At 45.4% G+C, this 10,704-nt stretch overlaps 1 long non-coding RNA gene across 2 annotated transcripts; it reads right to left on the bottom strand.

The window, feature by feature from the left end:
- Positions 1–1,741: 1,741 nt before the first annotated feature.
- LOC309366219 lies at positions 1,742–4,622 on the bottom strand. Of its 2 annotated transcripts, none has more exons than XR_014166585.1 (4): positions 4,435–4,622; positions 2,954–3,151; positions 2,608–2,659; positions 1,742–1,838 (listed from the first exon to the last, which is right to left on the bottom strand). It is a non-coding gene; the product is annotated as an uncharacterized lncRNA (long non-coding RNA). The 2 variants fall into 2 exon arrangements; XR_014166586.1 differs by having other exon boundaries at positions 2,608–2,654; positions 4,435–4,621.
- Between the last annotated feature and the right edge of the window lie 6,082 nt (positions 4,623–10,704).

Here is a 10,704-nt window from a genome sequence, read left to right as displayed (position 1 = left end):
AAATCACAGTGCAGAATGTTTGCAATAATTTCATTTTTAATGGCTCACATAGAAAAGATAGAAGAATAGGCTGCATAGTCAGGATGATCTTATCAAGTTGTTCATTGCAATCAAAGAGAGTTTCGTCAGGAACAAGGGATTAACAACAAAGAACTTCCGCACATGTGCTTTCAAAGCACCTAGCTTAGTATTTATTGAAGGTTCACACAAATCAGTAGGTCTCATTGAAAGTCAGGACTTAACATTAAAGAACTCCAGCGCATGTATCTACAAAGCAAGTGGCTTTGGGCATCTGAGCGCCTGAATCCTGACCACATTTGTACAGAATCTCTCTTAACGTTCCAAGACAGAAAAGAACATCTTGGGGAAATGGATGCTGCTCAGTTTGTAAAACAGCCCAGAGTTGTGCGCTCAGCTAATTAGTACAACAACTAACTGCAAATGTTCATTATGGCTCCAAGGAATGAAGTTCCTGAGAAGATGCTGTTGGGATACAACTCCAGTCATCCCAACTCTCTGGCTGGATCAGATGGGAACTGGAGTCTGTTAACATCTGGAGAGCCACAAGTTCTGCAACTTTGACATAAAGGGTATGTCAGCTTGCACCCTGAATGCAGATGGTAGCTGCCAATGCTCTCAAATGCATCAGCCTCTGCAACCGAAGGGAATTATCTGCATGACAGTTCCACGACAGCATATTTAAGAAAGTGTCCTCACTGATTTAATGACATGATGAGTCAGCATGTACATTCCATTGCTCAAACCAACGTAACGTAGCCTCAATTTTAACGTAACCTCAAGATATTAGTAGTCCAGCAAAATTGTGAAGGTGGGGATTTCAGCAGCACCTGGAGACATCCAGATCTGACCATTATGGGAGCACATGGCCACTTTACTTATTCTGTCCTTGTAATTCCAATCATTATCAAACTAAAGACTCCATTTGATGTACAGGTGGGCTAGTCACAGTGTAGGGCTTGGTCCTTTAATTCTCAACCAAAATTCTCTGTACAACCTTCCTCTACCACTATTCACAACATAAAAGTCAATTCCACCAGGGGTCCGGCCCTCTTAAAACAAGCAAAACAAATTTTAATAGAACTGGATGGTGCTTTTGGTGTTCTGGATGGGAAACTCTATGGAATTAGTTCTATAATAGATCCCTTCAAATGCACAGTTGAGGGCATGGTATTTTATAAATTCCATTATGAAGAAAAAATGAGTTTTCCTTAAGCATTATAGAACATAAAATCCCTTTCTGGCAATGAACCTTAAACAAAGAACGCAAGGGGTGAAGCAGGTAATTATAGACCTGAGCTCTCTAAGATTAAGGAGATATTCAGTTTCACAGCTACACTTACATTAATTAGAAACACGTTAGTGGCAAAAAATATTAATGAAATGACTTTTCTCCTATCTGATGTTAAGAATCACCACATGGAATCATGCTAAGGTGGGGGGGGGGGACCCAAAACCAAATCATTAAATCTTAAATATTGCAAGCCAATTAGAATTACTAGAAACTTTTCACATGGGATATGAAAAAATAATAATGTTAGAGTGGGGTAGTCAATCTGGTCCCTTCAATATGTTTTTGGACACCAACTCCTATCAGCCCCAGCCAACATGGCCAATAGTTAGGAACGGTGGGCATTGTTGTCCAACAACAACTGGCTGCCATCACACTGACTACGCCTGAAGAGGATTGAAATTAGTGGAAGAAGAAACCACAGGAGCCATATTCATGAAACATATTGCACAAAGGTTTATTTGCAGACTCATTAGGAAGGAGCCCATCTGACTTGGTTGTCCTGAAGTAAAGGGATTGACTGACATTTCTAGAGAAGAGAAACAAACATTCCATTTCAGAAGTTGGTTTTGCCCTTGTAGTAAGGGATTTATGCAATGTACAAAGGAACTCTCATCAAATGCCACTATATATGTATGAAACAAGATCCCAAGATACCAACCCCCACCCCAAACATAAAGGTTGGCACAGCTTTAATGACCATTAGCTGTGCTGGCTGAAACTGATGGGAGTTGGAGCCCAATAAGGTTTTCTTTCCTTGACATAGTGTTAAAGACTAAGGACATTCAGCAATGTGAGCATGGATCTGTCAAAATGAATGGATTCCTATATGTTGAGCTCCACATGCATTAGGCCAGTGATAGGTGATCCTTGGTATCCCTGTACAGGATGACTATGGGTTCACATTCTCATCTTTCCTGATGGAAATCCAGAGATACTTTCCAGAGTCACTGGAAGTGGTACTAGTCATGACCATTTGTTGAGAGGGGTTGAAATGAAAACCTTGCCGAAATCAGGGAGCAGGGGGACATTTCTCTGAAATGTTTGGGGTGGAATGTCGCTTAATTTACCTAACATTGCAAGGGGGCCAAGAGTACCCACTTTGTATGTGGCAGAGGGGAAAAAATAAAAGAGTTTACATAGCAAAATGTTTTGCAAGGCATCATCAGTTCTGAAATGTAATTGGTTTAAATGGTGGAGCTTCCCAGAAATGATCTGGAAAGGACAATTGGAAAAGGATTGGGGCCTTGCTTCTGTGTTCCTTGTCAAAAAATCTGACCATTTAAATAAATATTCACCATTAACATTTGATAGCAGAGTTTTGCCATTTAAAGTCAGGTTCCTCCTGTACTAATTTGAAAAGGGAAGTATGAATCAGCTGTGCTGTAATGGTGCTAGATCTCAGACTTCAAGCAGTTTTATGATTGGGTATTCAGGGACAGGCCAAAAGGCTACATCACACTCTTTTCATCAACAGCTTTTAATTAGCAGTGTGAAAGACCCGACATTTCAGTAACAATGGAGGAAGCAAACTCTGGAATCACCTCTTTACCTGACATTTCTGGGGCAGCGAACCTACAAATGATCAGATACAGGGAAAGGGGGTTAGTGAGAAGAATTTTGCTTCTGCTTCTGGTAACTCACCTTATTAAGTGGTCTTCAGTTTATTCCTTATTTCCAACCCCATAGAGGTTCACATTGCTGCCTCAAAGCACCAAAGTTTTTTGAGGAAGCCCCAGATCTTCTTGTCTGGTGTCATCCTCGCTTGTCATTGCATCAAATTGCTGGGCTCGTTTTTGTACTTCATTAGTTAAAACTGGGCCTGGGGTGGGGAGGAATGACCTATAGCCAGCACATATGACAACAATGAAGGTTAACGTCGGCTGTCTCATTGGTGGACACCTCACCCCACCCTACCTCACTGCCATCTGATCTGTTGCTGTTCTCAGCAGCACAAGCATTCATAACTATGACAAGTCTGAAGACATTGCTGAAAGAATTCACAGGCCAATCACATCAGCAGCACAGCATGTAATATTCCATGGGGAAATAATCTGCACTTCATAGATTTGAAATCTCAGGCTCCCACAAAGTAAGGAAATAGGAAAGGTAGGATGGATAACGGATATATCCCTGTAAGGGCAATTCACTTCCACAATCATTACTTTTCTGTGAATTATTAAGAGCTAGTGTGGCTTAGTGAATGTGTTGTACTTAGACTGGGGACATCTGAGTTCCGATCCCCACTCAGCTATGAAGCTCATGGGGTGTGATGGGGAACTTAGAAGTGGCCTCGGCTTGGTTTTTTGGCAATTCTCCCTGCCCTCACAGGCCTTTTCTAAAGATCCCTGCTCCCCAGGAGAGGCCCTACATGGGGTACAAGAAGCAGCAATGGGTAGGAGGTTAAGGAAAAGCTCTCCCAAGTAAGTGGTGTTCTTCTCACATAACTTTTGGATTCAACCAAAAGTTGACAAACATAAGAAAGACAGATTTGCTCAACTAAAATGAGACACAAACACCCCACGCAAGGTCCTGAGTCATTATTTACCAAGCAAATAAACCCAATAACAATTATAGAAGGTTTTTACTCTTTAGGTAGTGGGAAGTTGGGAAATACCGTATTTTTTGCTCTATAAGATGCACCAGACCAAAAGACGCACCTAGTTTTTGGAGGAGGAAAACAAGAAAAAAAAATATTCTGAATCTCGGAAGCCAGAACAGCAAGAAGGATCACTGCGCAGTGAAAGCAGCAATCCCTCTTGCTGTTCTGGCTTCTTGGATAGCTGCGCAGCCTGCATTCGCTCCATAAGATGCACACACATTTCCCCTTACTTTTTAGGAGGGAAAAAGTGAATCTTATAGAGCAAAAAATACGGTACATAATTAGCTGAGTAACAGCAGCAGCAAGAAAAGGTTAGTAATCAATAAACAAAATAAATGTGGATGGCTTACCTACCAGTAGGTAGGAAGGGCTTTTGTTCAGCTGGAACTCACCGGAACTCAGTTCTGGCACCTTTTAGGTGGACGCCATTGCCATTCTAAGAGAACAAGGCAGGCGTTCGTTGTGAGTTCCGGCACCTATTTTCTAGGAAAAAAATAGCACTGCATAAAGGCTTTGTGCTTACCTGATTAATGGGGATGACAGACAACATTTGAGGCAGTGCCAGTGTGAGAGGGCCCACCCTTGTTCACATTCATCAAATGGAAAAAAATAAAGCAACTTGATATCTGTTTAAAAGTTCATGGAGTTCTGGCTAGGAGCACACAGTTGTTAAAAGAAAAAGAAAAAAGGAAGCAGACAGAACAACAATTCTGCCTGCTGGATGGCTCAAAGTCTATAATGGGATCACCCTGAGGTCCAGGCTTATTGAAGCATTTGCTGATGATCTAGAAGAGGGCGTAAACACATTACTGAAATTCTCAGACAGCGTGATTTGGAAGGCGATAAAGCAGCTGAGGGAGAATGGCAATGCAAAGAACTCCACGGAGAATAGACGCTTGAGCAAAATATAATAAAATAAGGTCAGCTTTGAAACGCCCATTGGGCTCTGTGAAAGTATTTTCATTTCACAAAACAATCACACCTGAGTTTCAAGAAAGGTAAGGGTACTCATATAGGCAAGAAAGGCATTGCTCCATAGCACAAAAAGTTAGAAATGAAAACAGAACTAGGAGCTGCCTAAGAAAACATACAGCTCAAAACGTACCAAGACTCCTGCTTATCTTTAAATGTGCCGCGTGAATAGTAGAGCTGAAGTTACCCCCCCCCCTCGGTAATTATAAAATGCACCTAATTTCCCAAAATGAAATCTAGGAATTCTAGTTTGCATTTTAAAATAAAAACCTAGCGTTCAACTGTTGGGACTGAAATTTTATATTAGCATTCCTTTGTGTGTGCTACCTGCCTGTCCCGTTGTGTTAATAATATTTCCTGTTTGGTTGAATTTACTTAATGCTGCTGGAAGTAAACTGCTAAATACTGACTGCAGTTACATTTCAGCTCAGGATTCTAAGTGGATTGCTACTGATGCTTAGCTGTCAGCTGCAATCAAATACCGTTTGCATGTCAAATGCTGTCATGTGTCAATTGATACTGAAAAGCACTGGCTGTTATTTCATTATTTATTTATACTGCATCCTTTCGCTTGTCACCTTTAAGCTCTATCCTAAATACAATCACAACACAAAGGCATGAACTTTTCAGCTGATTTACTCCTGTTGGTCTGGATCTACAGTACCAGCACATTCCTAACCATATCTACTCAAATTCAACAGGACTTACTCCCAGGTAAGTGGGATTTGGACTGCAGCCTGATTCAGTCAGACTTAGGTCCCATCTAAATCAGCCCAAAAAGTTATTGCTAACTATGTGATGCCCTACTATTTCATTGGGAATTAAGTCTATTTCAGTGTAGAACTAACACACTGGATTTACTGGTGCTCTGCAGTCAACACATTTCTTTCTCGTCATTCTGAAACAGAACACGAAAGCATGTCTGCTAGCTAGATTAGTACTGCAGTGAATTTATTGTACCTGAAGTTCTGACATCAGTCAGTGCTGGTGATTTGAAGTAGTCTCCTACCAAGTACCTTCGTTGCAAGTGATTTCTGTAATATACAGCACAGCAGCTGTCAGAGAGGGAAGTCACTGTAAATAACTAACATTGAAATAATGGCATTGCGTTCGTACCTAGAGGTTACAGCAGTTAATGTTACGTTGTCTGGAGTAGAAGGAAAGAGGAAGAGTTTGTATTTATTCTCATGAGTATGCTCCCTCGGACAACCAGATGACATCCTGTTGAAAATTCTTCCCTATAATCCTTTCTTTGAAGCACATGCAAAGTTTTCAAACTGGTTTTGGCAAGGCCGTTAAGAAACAAAATGAGGTTGATGCACTTGAGAGCATGTGTATTCCTTTGACCCTAAAGTATGAGCGAAGACTCAGATTATTAGATTTCCAAGAAGCCCCACTGCCTTGAATTAAATATTACTTTATTTAAAGGTCCCTAACTCGGGGGGGGGGCAGATATATTGTGCAGGTTTGCAGAAATATAGGTTTTCCGATTATTAAGTTCTCTACACTGTGATTTATACAAAGGTGGCATTCATCATTTTCTAATAGAAAATAAAGGATTTATGACTAATGCTTTAAGGTTTCATGGACGAGGGGAAATCATGACCATACTCACTGAACAGCATGGATGACATATGATTATTTCTTTTACCTGTCAGTAGCAAAAGTTAAGACTCTAGGTTTTAATTTATTTAAATCGGTAGATGAATGAACCAAAGTTTTAACTGATTAAGCAGCAACGGCTGCCATGAGAGCTGCAAGTTAACAATATGCTTGTTTATTATCTGAAGCTAACTTGGGTCTAAGGTGCTAAGGTGCTACTTTAAAAGGGAACAAAAAGAGAAAAGGGGGAAGGAAACTCACCAATGGTCTTTTCTTCTATCAACGAGCTGGAGCTTGAACATATTAAATCATAACATAAATTCTAAATTGTTAGCTATTTTAGATTTCACTGTTTGTTTATTAAAATATTTATGCCCTGCCTTTCTGTCCTGGCTGGAAACCCCCAAGGCAGCTGACAACTAGAAAACATGGATGATGATAGATGATAGATGATAGATAGATAGATAGATAGATAGATGATAGATAGATAGATGATAGATAGATGATAGATAGATAGATAGATAGATAGATAGATAGATAGATGATAGATAGATAGTGTCAGGGTTTCAGGGAGAGAAGAGCAGATGGGGGAGGAGACAGAGAGCGAGGGGGAAGAATCCCAGAGAGATGAGGAGGAGGATGACGGTGCCCAAAGGTCGTCCATGAGTCTGACCAGTGAGTCAGAGGACTCCCAAAAGGGGGCCCCCCTGGTCAGACCAAAGGGAGGCCAAGGGGGAAGCAGTGAGGAGCAGGGGAGCGAAGGGAGAAGCCCCAGTGGGAGTTGGACACCGGAGCCGGCTTCTCAGCCGGAACGGAGTGAAGGGGGTGGAGTTACCAGTGTGTCAGAGGGAGCAGAGCAAGAAGGAGACAGGGGAAGGAGATCGGAGCAGGGCGCTCAGCCGGAAGGGGTGGAGAGCAGCACCGGGAGCAGTGTAGCGGTCGAGAGAAAGGTCAGAAGCAACGTACGCGCGCCAAGTTCAAATGTAGAGGCGCGCGGAAGTGAGGAGAGCCCTGGGGAGGAGCCCGGCCCCAAAGCGAGAAGGAGGGGGGCAGAGGCGTCAGAGGATTCAGCCTCGGGCGAGTCCCGGCGAGGGGGAACCCAGGGGGGCAGAAAGACCCTGCGGAAAAGGAAGGAGAGGAAGAGGTGGTCCAGCACAAGCCTCTTAAATTGGTGTAGAGGCGGGACGGATTCAGAGGGTACTTCAGCGGTCTAACGTTACAGACGTAGAGTCACAAAGATGGAATGTAAATGGAGCAATGATCTTCAATAAAGACTTTTTGTAAATAAACTGGATCGGATTTCGGTCTCTTGTGAGCTGGGACCAGACGGGTGGCTCTGACAGTAAGTACCCTCCCAAGAACGCAAAATTTTTTTTTCGCAAAGCTCACCAACGGGAGCAGCCATGAGCACGGAGGAACAGCTGCTTACGCTGAGGAAGCAGGTTACCGACCTCACAGCTGCAGTCATTGCATCTCAGAAGAAGAATGACGAACTGGAGAAGGCTTGCCAGGACCTGCGAACAAGGTGGGAGCATGCAAGAGGGGCAGGGGTCCCGGGTTCCAGATCGGAGGGAGTTGCACTTGGACGGCGGGGGGGCGCCCTAGTTACGCACTTTGATGGCAACCTGCAAAACTACCCTAACTTCAGAGCAGACGTCGTGTATGCACTGCATTTGCTTCGTCATGATTTTAAGGATGAGGAGGAAAAAGTGGGGTTCATAATTTCGTTTTTGCATGGGGAGGCCCGAGCTTGGTTGCGCAATTTGTGGCGCGAAGATGGCCCTGCCCGCCGCAATTCTGATGAATTTATTAAAGCGATGGATGCTTGTTTCCAGTCATCTGTGGATGTGGATATTGCTCGTAGGCAGATGCACAGACTGCGGCAAGGCAAAGCCACTGTACGTCAATATCACTCCAGATTCTTTGCGTTACTAACTGCGTTGGGCTGGGAGAAGGATAGTAAACCAGTAAGAGATCTGTTCTGGGAAGGTCTTAGCCCCCCCGTCAAGGATGAGATCGCCAGAGGAGATAGACCCCAGACCCTAGAAGACGTAGTGCAGAGGGCTTTGGCAATCGGAATACGACATGAGGAACGCCCGTGGCACGAGGGGGAGGGACCCCAGGCGCGTGCACCAGCGAGAACCCCCCCTTTTGTCCCCAGGGACTTCAGCCAGACGCACCCCTCGCCCTTGGGGAGGCAGGGAGAAGAGCCGATGGAAATTGGTGGTGCTAGGGCTCAGACACCATCCAGAGCCCCTGTTTCCGGTGCAGTGAAGGCGAAGCCTCCTAGAGGAACCAGGAAATGTTACATCTGTGACAGTGCACACCATATGGCGAAAGAGTGCCCCCAGAGGCTCCAAAAACACACTGCAGCTCTAGCAACGGTGGCAGCGGAAGTGGTGCAAAGAGAGCAGCCTCAGGGAAACGACAGTGCCTGGCTGGAAGCGGAGCTACTGGGGCTCAGCCAGGCGGATCTGTAGAACAGTCCCCAGCACCCTTGCAACACACAGACCCTTTACCACCCAAGCCAGCAGTGCAACTCACTGCAACCCTTCAGCTGCCGAATAGACACTCCCTGGAAGTTCCCATCACGATTGATTCAGGGAGCAATGCGGATTTTGTGGGAATACAATTTGTCAAGCAGCATAGCATAGCGCTCCTGCCTGCAACGACGCCTCTGAACGTGGTCACGGTGGACGGCAGGAAATTGCTGGGAGGGCAAGTTGTGCAGCAGACGCCTCCCATGGTGATGCAGATTGGAAACCATCGAGAAGTCATTAGCTTCAATGTCACCCACCTGTCAGACACGCCCATTGTGTTGGGCATGAGTTGGCTGGAGAGGCATAGTCCCGCTGTAGCGTGGTACCAGCGGCAAATCACCTTCTGCTCATCGTATTGTGCTCAGCATTGCATCCAAACCAATCAGGAGGAGGGGGCTGAGCAGCAGCTGCAACTGGGCATGGTGCAGGCAGTGCCTCACAAGTACGAAGGATTCTTGGAGGTTTTCTGCGAGAAAGAAGCTGACAAGTTGCCGCCTCACAGGCCTTACGACTGTGCGATCGACCTGGTGCCGGGGGCGCAACTGCCAACTGCAAAGCTGTATTCCATGTCTGAGGACGAGATGCAAGAGCTCAGAGAGTTCATAGAGCATAATCTGAAGCGTGGGTTCATCCGGGAATCCAAAGCAGTGGGAGGCAGTCCTGTTTTCTTTGTGAAGAAGAAAGACACGCCCCAAAAAAGACTCGTTGTGGACTACCGGTTCATAAACAGACTGACTAAGCCCAAGGCCTTCCCCATGCCCAAGATTGACGACCTCCTAGCGACCGTTAGGAAGGGTAAGATCTTCACCAAGTTGGATTTGCGTGGAGCGTACAACCTCATCCGCATTCGGAAGGGCGATGAGTGGAAGACTGCCATGTTCACGCCTCTGGGCACGTATGAATACAGAGTTATGCCGTTTGGTCTCCAAAATGGCAGCCACGTATTCCAAGCATTTATGCATCACGTGCTGGCGGGACTCCTATACAAGAAGTGTGTATGTTTTCTCGACGACATCCTGATTTTCTCGGAATCGCCGGAAGCTCACGAGAAGGATGTAAAGGAGGTCCTACAGAGGTTGCGGGAGCACAGGCTGTACGCCAAGTTGGAGAAATGCCAGTTTGATGTGACGGAGGTGGATTTCCTTGGCTACAAGCTGTCCGACGAGGGGCTGGCCATGGACAGAGTCAAGGTCCAAGCGGTGTTGGACTGGAAGAGCCCACGCAATCGGAAGGAAGTCCAGAGATTCATCGGATTTGCCAATTTTTATCGCAAATTCATCAAAGGTTTTGCAAAGGAGACGGCAGCAATCACGGACACCCTCAGTTCCAAGAAGAAGAAGTTCGCTTGGACGGAACAGGCAGAGCGCTCTTTTCGGAAGCTTAAAAGCCTCTTCGCCTCCGAGGAACAGCTACTGCACGTGAATCCCGGCAGGCCCATGCGGGTAGAAACCGACGCGTCAGACAGAGCGGTCGGAGCCGTCCTTCTGCAGGAGGATCCGCAAGGCAATTGGAGGCCGGGCGCCTTCTACTCCCGGAAGCTCAGCAAGACGGAGCAGAACTACACCATATGGGACAGGGAGCTGTTGGCCATTCATGCAGCTTTCAAAGCGTGGCGACACTTCCTCATAGGAGCCAAGCACACAGTGCAGGTGCGCACGGATCACAAGAACTTAGAGTAT

This window comes from Podarcis melisellensis (assembly GCF_964234715.1).
Source record: "Podarcis melisellensis genome assembly, chromosome: 3".
NCBI lineage: Eukaryota > Metazoa > Chordata > Lepidosauria > Squamata > Lacertidae > Podarcis > Podarcis melisellensis.
Note: the sequence above shows the minus strand (reverse complement) of the source record. Positions and strands in the feature narration are given on the sequence as shown.